The 7,593-nt window shown below is 44.8% G+C and overlaps 1 protein-coding gene across 3 annotated transcripts in view; it reads left to right on the top strand.

The window, feature by feature from the left end:
* The window catches only part of KCNJ5 (potassium inwardly rectifying channel subfamily J member 5), a 51,829-nt gene that overhangs the window by 20,341 nt on the left and 23,895 nt on the right, over positions 1-7,593 (top strand). The gene's annotated exons all lie outside the window — the stretch shown is intronic.

The raw sequence follows: 7,593 nt of genomic DNA, 5'->3' as shown, positions 1-7,593 counted from the left end.
TATTCTGCAGAACCTTCGCAGTTTGATTTATTTGACTTATGGTGTATTAGAAGCATGTACTCTTCCCTAGGATTTCCTTCCTGTATCTGAGCTGAAAGCCTAATTCCATCCAAAACGTTTGCAGAGGGACTGCAGGAGTCAATTCACAGCTGTGATCTTGGATTCTGAAGAAGTGAACGTCTCTTGTACTTCTCAATCCTTTAGCAGTGTCTTTGCATCTCACTGGTAAGGGATTGTGTGATTTAAACCTGAAATTAATTTACCTATATGCACGTCATTAAGTTAATACTTCTGGTTTGATCAAATTAGGAAGGCATTTCTTCTCACTCTAAGACAAGTGTCTAAGAATGCACTGCCTTCCAGAGATGCTCATCCATCTGCCTTTACAGAGAGAGGACTTGAGAGGCTGAAGCAGTTTATATCCTTATCTTTTCAATGCCTACTGTAAATAAATGAGTTCTACCCTCAACATTAAAATCCCCAGATGGGAGATCGATCTTCCCTGGGTTGTACAGCAACAGGAGCCCCGCGTTTCCTCCACTGACTACAGGCAGCTGGAGGCCATGGTGCAGGCAGGACCTTCTGTATCTCCCAGAGTCTTGGAAGAGGTGGGGGATACAATTTGTTAATCAAAACCTTATTTGACATTTGGGCAATGCCAGATCTGCTCACACAGTTGAAAGCAACAGGAGATCAATGATTCAGCATCGGAGCTGCTTGCCCTGCAGCGTTGTGAAGACAGAAAGCACTGATACAAGGAATCAAGCTCAGGTATTAGCCATTCCATTGTTTAAATAGCTGTCATTGAAGATCAATGTGATAATTCAAGTAGTGCTTTTCACCTCCAAGCACATTAATCCATCTGTTGTGTCTCCTCACACTCCTGGGATGCAGGTCTGCTGTTAGCAGTGCCAACACAGCACAGAAATGTGATGATGGAATGGCTGCAGGTAACAACCAGGAGTCACTGATGTGATGTACTCAGAAATAATCAGTCTGCTTATCATTATGCTGTACTCAATGCACACAGGAGCCCTGCACTGCTCACCTGTTGGCAGTTTGTGATGTTACAAATTAAATTTCACCAACTAGCATATTGCACATTGCTTAACACAATTTTTCAAAGAAAAAAAGCTGTTCTCCTGCGATGGGATTTTTTTCCCATTAGTTTCAAAGAATGTGTTGAGCCCTTAAAGGGTTTTACTTCTGTTAAATATTATCCTCAACACCGGGAAATTAAAAGTGAATGGGTTTTCTTCATTCTTTCACTATGACATGTCAAAAGAATGTTAGAAAAACGAATAGGTTCTCCTGGTTTTCAGAAGCTCCCAGAGTGAATTTCAATTGCAGGTTTTTAGGACAGATTGTAATTAACTTCTTCATTCGGTCTGAGAACAGAACACTCTTTCTGTATTTGGTACAAGGAAGGCAGGGCAGGAGGAGAATAGTAAAGCATTTGGGTTTTAATGAGTGCCAAATGACTTCTAGGTGCTCTGAGACCACTTAGGTGATGGCGATTCTCATAACATAAAGAGGAGTCATTCTGTAGTTTGTTTCTTGTGCTGAACAGAAGCATCACCGAAGACATTCTTGGAAATGTAGGGTATTGTGTTCATCTGGTTGTGTTATTTTCCTAAGGCAACATTTCCAAAGTTGCATCCATACCCAAGGAGCTGCACAGCACTTTCAGCAGTGGTGTGGGTTTGCCAACAGCCCTCCTCCATTCTCATCAGTTTGGCTTCACTGTTTTATCAGAAATGCATTCTTTGGGAACCTGTCCTGTAAAGAAGAAATGGGAAATGAGGTGTAACAGCTGATGGCAGAACATCCCCTGCTGTATTTGTAAATATTTTTTTCCAGTGTTTTTCACATTAAGTCAACGCTTTTGATTAAGAGCGTTCTGTGAAGTCTGCTTGCCTGAAGCAGTTTCTCTACATAAATATTGATCAGCTCTATCTGCTTTGTCAAATGAAAAGAAAGATGTCATGCCCTTATCTTTAGGAACAATTATTTATAGAAGGCGCAGTCTCTCTAGATGTAACCAAAGATGCATACTTTATAAGCATGGTAGGGAAGTCAGTACTGCAAGCAGTTGTTTGTTCATTAACCTCAGTGCAGCTAGGCTGGCAGCCTCCCAGTACTGATTTACTTGGTGTTTACCATGGGGAGGGATTTAAAATCCATTGCAGTTTTATGCTGTGTCCCAAGAGAGGTGATTCCATCCTTCCCATTACATCTCATTTTCTATCTGTTAAATACTGAGCTGATAGTGTAGCAAAGAAGATAGAAGTAACAGGAGCCTGTTCTGTATTTGTACATGCAGCTGTGATTCTGACATTGTTTCTAATGAAAGCAAGGTTTAGAATCCCTTCTCCTTTGCTTATTCTTAGACAGCAGGGAGTTGAAGCCCTTCGTCTCCTCTGCTAACTGTAATGGCAAAATTTAAATGCATAGGCATAATTAAAGGCTCCTTAATTTCAGGAATGAAGCTGGCTGTGGGAATGCATGTGGGAATCCAAAAAGGCAGAGCCCTGTGTTATTTAACTCCTTGATGTCCTAAGGGTTGCACAGCAGCAAGGGCCTCATTTGTGTCAGGCAAGTCTGCGAGGTAGAACAGCTTTACTGAGTGCCACATGGGGGAAGTCTGCTTTATGCAACCGTATTCATTGAGAAAATTGTGCTGGCTTCTCAGTGGAAGTAATAAAGCTCATTACTTGCATTTACGTGTAATTCAGCTACTTGGCAGAGTACATTAATGCCAGAGAAGTCCTTACTTCCTCTGAAAATGTAGGGCATGGGTGGACTGCAACAAAGGCACTTCTTTCCTGCTTGATCAGATGCTATGAAGCATTAAAATGAGAGCATGCTTTGCTTCGCCTTCTGTCTTTTTTCTGTTTTCCAAACAGATAAGGTTCTGAAGGAAGATCTCCAAAAAGCCATTTGTAGAAGTCTGATTTGAGGGCATGAGGTGTTTCTGTTGTGCTGGTTCCAAGGAGCTAGTCCCTACGTCAGCCTCTGGGAGCCCAGGCCCAGCTTTGATGGGAGCACAGATGTGTTTAGCCAAAGGCTAGATAGGCTCTGAAACATGTGATGCCCTGCTTGCTTGAGCAAACCTAATAGCTTGGTAAGGAGTGAGGTGGCACACAGTGCACAATCAGGCGTACCTGCATGGGCATCTGCTGGAAGGCAACTATATGAATAGGAATAAGCAGATAAAGGTATATTATTATTATTACCTGCAGTTGCCTTTCTGGGCTGTGTTAAGCATCACCAGCAAAACTCATGTTTTGAAGAACAGAATGTGAAATTTAGGTAAGCCTATTGTCTGTGTTTTCTACCCATTGCTCTTTGTAAACAAAGAAAGAAAGAAAATGCTGCAATACTGTGCAGCAGTGACCATCCTTTGTGCTGCCATTCTTTAAGGGCACTTGAAAGTCCAATGAGCTGATCCTGCTGCTCAGAAGTTCCCAAACTTTACCACCCCTCCGGGTGTCCTTTTGGGCAGGGCATCCAGGGCAGCGGTTGTGTCCCTCTTGGGATCAGAGTGTACTTTTTTGAGGTCAACCTACAACTGATCATCTTGGCCTTCACTTTCTTTCCAATTTAGGAATTGATTCCATCCATTTTCTGCTCTCCTGACAGACCTCAGCTGTGACTGTCAGGCTCAGAACCTCTTTGTTTCATTGCTATTAGTGTTTTTATTTTGGACATTGTCACAGTTGCCTAGCAATGTCAGCAGGTGCTCTGAAAATAAACAGTAAAGCACAAGCTTCCTGCAAGACAGAACATTACATTCTGCTTCAAATGGTGTCTTTTATCTGTAAGTCTCCATGGACCCTATCAGCATTAATAAATGAAATTTGCCCTCTTTTGGAATGCAGGCGAAAGAGAGAAATAAAGGAAGCAGTCATCGCTCTATTTTTCTCTGATAATAACCAAGGCAGAAAGGCAAAACAACGGCAGAAAGCATGGTGTGATATTCTGACCTGCTGAAGTCAGGCATTGATCTCCCATGGGAGCCGTGAGGAAAGCTGAGAGCATATCACTTCAAAGAAAGGCCTCTGCTGAATTCCCTTTGCAGCTAATGGGTTGGATGGAGCCTGCAGTGACAGGCAGAGTCAGAAAGTGAACAAGTTGTGCAGAGTGATTCTTTTCAGCTATTCCCCAAGAGCAAGAATGCAGCTCCAGAGGCACCATAGGCATAGGACTGGTGGTAAAGAGATCAGCACATCCTTCTTACAGGCATGACTGGTGTGTGCATGTGCAGATACACAGTAGGCAGTGCTATGGAACTCACAGCCCCTACAGCTCCTGCTCTCCTTTGGTAAATCAGCATTACTGATAGCAATGACAGAACTGGGTGCTAATTTTGTCTTAATTTTCAAAAGCAGTGGAATAGGCTGATAGTCTTGCATTGTACCCATGAAAGTTCCCCACCAAGAGCAGCAGGTGCCTCTCCTGCACGCTCTCTTTTCAGAAGTACATTTACTGGATGATCACACAAAAACCCTGGGCTTGGCTGTTGAAGGTCAGGACGTGAGAAATAGCCATATAAAGAATGACTGCTTTATAGATGAGTGAACCCATCAGAATGGGCTGCTTGGGAGGGCAGTAAGAACAGACTTGATAGCAGAGAGCAGTTACCATTTCTGGTAATAGACAGCAGGCTGAGGTATCAGCTGTAGCCTGCTCGTTTTCCACGAGTGATGGAAAGTGCTCAGTGATGTGTCCTCATCCATGCAAGGCTTCAAATTCAGGCTGGAAAAGCATGCTGTCCGAGTGGCAGCGATGTGCAGTCAGCACAGCTCTGCTTGGTCTGAGCCCAGTTAGGCTTTGTGCAATTGTTCTGGGTGATACACAGCTTGCTTCAAGAGGCAGCTGAACTTCAGAGTCTCTGCCTTGGAGCTGGCCTGGGTTAGGGAGCTGAAATTCCCCATGCTGACGTCTTCCCTTTGCAGTGTGGTTTTTCTTTTCCACGTGTAGTTCTGCAGAACTGGGAGGTGCTTCCTGGAGAGGAGCCTGGCTCATGCCCAGGCACCTTCACCCCTTGCAGCAAGGCTTTCTGTAGGTCTCTATTATATCATCCACCCTGAGATAAACCTCGGGGATGCATAGATCATCTGTGCAAGATGTGCTAAAATATTCTTGTCCTGCAGTGTAGCTCGTAAGTACTGTCAGTACTTTCTAAGGTGGTACAGCCATGCACAGACCTCCTCTATGTGGACAACGTAGTTAAAATTGGCGTGGATCATTTCCATGATAAAGCTATGGGGAAAGGCCTTATTTCAGCAAATCTTCTGCTTTGCACTGAAAATTCGGTACCTTCACGCGGGTAGGATGCCTGCTTAAATACTGCTTCAGAGGGACGTGAGGCTTTACCCTGAGAATTAGTCAGGATAGTACAGAAACAACGCGGCTGCCCGTCACCCTCTGCTGGCCTTTGCGGGGACTGCGGGGTGACCGCTCCAGTGATGATGGGAAAATCTCTTAAGAAAGTGGAAGAAGCCTTCTGTTATATGGCAGAATCGTTTCGCACAGCAAACAAGTGGGATCATTCTGTGCAACAGCAGTTTTGTCGAGTTGGGGTGGGCTGTGTGTGGGGGCACAGAGGGGAGAGCAGTTCTACGTGGATGTAAGAGTGATAGAAGTACTACAGGTCTGTTGGCTTTAGTGGTTTTGTCTCAGATTTAATGTAGTTAGATGAGAACGACATCTGGTCTTGGTTCATGAGGGAATTTTCTTGGCGTGGGCTCAATGCAGTGTAAGTCCCTGATAAATCATCCGAAGCAATGACTGTAGCCTTTCTGGCAATTCAGCTTCAATAAGGTTGTTGTATGACGAGGTGTATGCAAGCTGTCAGCACAAATGAATCAATTCTGTGCAAACGGGATACTACTGAGCCTGTGAGCTCCAGAGGTATCGCCAGCATGGAAACACTACAGCCCAAGGCAATGTGAGTGCTGAGATGACACAGCCCAGTCGTCTTCCTAGAGAACGTTGTGACATTGAAAAGCCTGGGGAGCTGAAAGAAGCTTCAGCAGAACAAAGCTTTAGGATTTGCCGCGTCCATATGGCATCATCTTTTCCTGGGAAAAACTTCTTTCTATTTCTTTTGACGTGTCTACAGTTCTGTCGTTATGCCTCATTTGCACTGGTACATTCTGGGAAATCTAGTCAATAATTCCTTATGTCTGCTCTGAGAGCAGAGCACAGCATGACTTGTGGAGTCATCAGACTTATTTCTGTGGTTGTTCTGCACTCTGAGATGGCTTTATAATGACCTGAGATGTCACCAATCCCTGAATTTCAGACTCAGATGTATCTAACAGCGGATGAATTTCACCACGAACAGAAAAGGAGACTTCATCCATTTGCATGAAGCCTCTTGTACAATTTTAGAACTAGTCAGATCTGAAACGCAGAGTTGGTGCATTGCATGGAAAAGGAATAAGCCTCAGGCAAATCCGATCCGGAAGGGAAAGCTTGGCTGAGTAACTGCAGGGTAAATCCAACAGATTTGCCACAACTTTAGCGAGCTGCTATTGCACGAATTACAGTGAATAAGGGAGTGCTCCACTGAGCATGGCAACTGAAGTCAGCATATGTGCAGAGCAGTTTGGCTCTGAAAACCATGGAGGACCTGGTTTGCTTCTGAGCATCCCCTGAGTCTCTTTCTCAGGGCTGCCAGAAAAAAACCCTCGTCACTGATGTGCATCACAGAGGTGTAAAGCAGGGCACAGCAAAACTCACTTGCTGGTTCTTCAGGAGGATGGGAAAGGCTTTAAGGAAGGAGGATCCCCTAATAAGGGATTGTTCAGAAGTTGTGCAGTTTGTGTCCCAGGTGCAGCAGGCTGCTCACAGCCTGTGTGAGGGGCAGGTCTGGAGCTGTTTGCTTGGGACTTCAGATGCCGCTGTCTGTAGGTCTGTAGCATCGTTGGGATGAGCTGCGCCTCAGTGCATCCCATCAGGCGCCAGGGAGGAAAGGAGCTGTCTTGAAATGAGCTGCACTCATAGTGGTAGAGGAAGAGGAGTGTATTTTTAGAGGCTGCTGCAACGCCTTGCTGTCAGAGCAGCAGTGCTCACTGGCAAGTTAATCCAAACAGCAAATGCATCATCCTCTGTTTCATATGAATATACAGTGATAATGAGCAGGAGGGAACATCTTTCCCCATCTCCCCACAGAGCAGGGAACACGGGAGAGACAGGAACGGAGGGGTTCATGTCAAAGCACTTCAGCACACTTTGTCCTCAGTGTTTTAGCCAGCCGCTGCATGCAGTTTTATATTTATGAACCTGTACCAAGGGATTGTTGATAGGTCTTTAATTTCCTTTGTTTTTTGCTCTGAACAGGCCCTCTCTGGGGGCAGTAGGAACATTTTCAGAATTACTGAGCATCATCTCTGTGCAAACCAAAGAGAGGAAAAGCACTCTGATCACAACCATGGGGGGGGGGGGGGGAGCAGTCAGTTTTCTGCCTGCCAATATATTTTTTTATTCTTTTTGTGTGTGTGTGTGTGTGCATGTTGTGAGTTTCAAGGTCAGCTGGCTCCACAGATACAAATATGCCAAGAACAAAATGTGCCAATGTGCCAG

The sequence above is a fragment of the Tympanuchus pallidicinctus genome, unplaced genomic scaffold, assembly GCF_026119805.1.
Source record: "Tympanuchus pallidicinctus isolate F22 unplaced genomic scaffold, pur_lepc_1.0 scaffold30, whole genome shotgun sequence".
Classification (NCBI taxonomy): domain Eukaryota; kingdom Metazoa; phylum Chordata; class Aves; order Galliformes; family Phasianidae; genus Tympanuchus; species Tympanuchus pallidicinctus.
This window is presented reverse-complemented; position numbering and strand designations above follow the sequence as displayed.